The sequence below is a fragment of the Coptis chinensis genome, chromosome 9, assembly GCF_015680905.1.
Source record: "Coptis chinensis isolate HL-2020 chromosome 9, ASM1568090v1, whole genome shotgun sequence".
Taxonomy (NCBI): domain Eukaryota; kingdom Viridiplantae; phylum Streptophyta; class Magnoliopsida; order Ranunculales; family Ranunculaceae; genus Coptis; species Coptis chinensis.
This window is the reverse complement of record NC_141464.1, coordinates 13,665,847-13,668,035: the sequence shown is the minus strand read 5'-3', so window position 1 is coordinate 13,668,035 and position 2,189 is coordinate 13,665,847.

Below are 2,189 nucleotides of genomic sequence, written 5' to 3'. Positions count from 1 at the left end.
GAATCTGACGATGCGTGCGGTGAATATCGATCACGCCGGATTATATCGTTAAAATTAAATGGAGGGGCAGTTTAGTAATAATAGTAATAAAAGGAAGTTAAATACTAATTGGACTCAAAGTGTGCGGATGAGATAAGAATGTGGAGGAGATAAGAATTGAGATTAGAGATGGAGTTGGATTAGTAAAGAATCCTATCGAACTGAAAAACAATTTCGACCTTATATAAGTCTTGGACGGCTTATCAAAACAGTCGTGGTTAAGAAAAAGGTTTGAAGTCACAAAATACTCGTCCTCTTCCGCATTACTGCCGCTCCAGAACGTTGTGTGCCGTCATCGCTTAGACTAGTAGGTACGTTTCCTTACCATCAAGCTCTTCTCATATATAAAGTTGTATCAGTTTCGGGAAGGCGCAGGGCTGGCCGACAAAGCAACAGGGCCATGATAGAAACACTGACAGAGAAGAAGAGGACCTCATCTGAGAAGGCCGACAGCCGTCCTATAGTCATAGAGTAGTCCAGCTCTTTCAATGACTGCCTTCGCTGTAGCCTTTGCCATAGAGTTATGAAGTTTGGTCTTGGCATGACCATGCAAAGTCGTTCTTGACTTCCAGGCATGAAATCGTTGCCGTTTCTAAAAAAGAGGCACTCTGAGCAGATAGATCCAAGTCACGCATGTATGCCTTATCCTTTGGAGTGTGGCAGCCAGAAGAACCTGTAGACTCCGGTCTTTTCCGTTGTTGTGCCTTTGGAATTTCGGGGTAGTTATTCACAGGAGTTGTAGTGGCAGTCCTATCGGAACTCAAAAGATGGGATTCCTCAACAACTTCGTTAATCTCGGTGGCAAGTTCCTGAGTTGGTAGTTTACCATGTCCCTATAATGGATATCCGGGAATTTTGTGCTTGGTGGTAGCATGTTTGAGTGATGGAAATCCAGTTTTGAATTGGTGGTTGAACGTCCTCCGCGCATTGGTGGTGTGACCTTAGTCTCTTCCTCTGAATGGCGGGACACATCTCTTTGAAGCGACAAAACAAAAAATAAAAAATAAAAAGCGAAGATGGGCTGGAAGATGGTGATGAAAGAATTTTTGGTGGAGAAGGTGATGAAAGGCGCTGGAAATAATTCAAACCGATCTAATAAAACCGCGATATGGTGCGGCGCCCTCTAAGGAGGGGCACCGTACACAATAATCCCATATATTTGGCTTGGTTCACCATCTTGTACTTAGTGCACGGTTGTTGAGCTATCTAACCCAGTTTTTGCAGGTAGAAAACGATCGTATTACCGCGGATGAAAGATAATCGAGAAGAAAAAACTTCGATGGCGACGGAGACTTGGTGAGGTGGAAAGAAGGTGGCAGGATATAGCAACTACACGAAACCACGTCGATGGTCGTTGAAGGAAATCTGAAAATACTAGGACTTCGAGAAATTTGAGATGGAAGAAGTGTCTGGATTTGAAGCGAAAGTCGAAGAAGATGAAATAGTAATGGCACACACACAATTAAATTGCGGGAATACAATTCCGTTGAATAAAAAATTGCGCAATTATTGGAGTGGTGGCAAATTGCACCGGAACTGCCAATATCGTTACGGTTAATCTTTACGAGCACACCGTCTACAAAATGAATTTAACGAAGGTTTGGGGCTCGAAATCTTGGCGTTGATCTGACCGAAAGCCATAATTGATGAAAGGGTACATAAAATTTGAAGTTGAATTCAAGGATTCAAACAGAACTTTTAAAGGGTTCCCAAAAGTATACACCGGATGGGATAGATTTCTGTACCGCGTGCGAGGGAAGTGGAATCCGACAGAGTTTAAAGTGCCGAACAAATTTCGAGGTAAGCCAAAATATAAGTATTGAAAACTGTACTACGAATAACCCGTTGACTAACACGAGGTATTTTGTGTCTAACAGAAAACGCGAGTACACTACTAGACATTGAACCGGACAAGGAAGTGGAGAACAACCTTCGTTTCTTCTTTCATGAATGTTCTGATGAAAGATTGGTAGATCTGAGCTACTTTGATGATATTGTTGATTTCCGACACTACGGGGGTAACGAACAACAGCCCGATAGGTCCAAGGAGACACATAGTGAAATGGCGAAGAAGAATAAGATTCTCAGAAATGCAATATTTGGCACCGATAGCGATAGTGAAAAAGAAGATGGAACGGAATTAACACAGC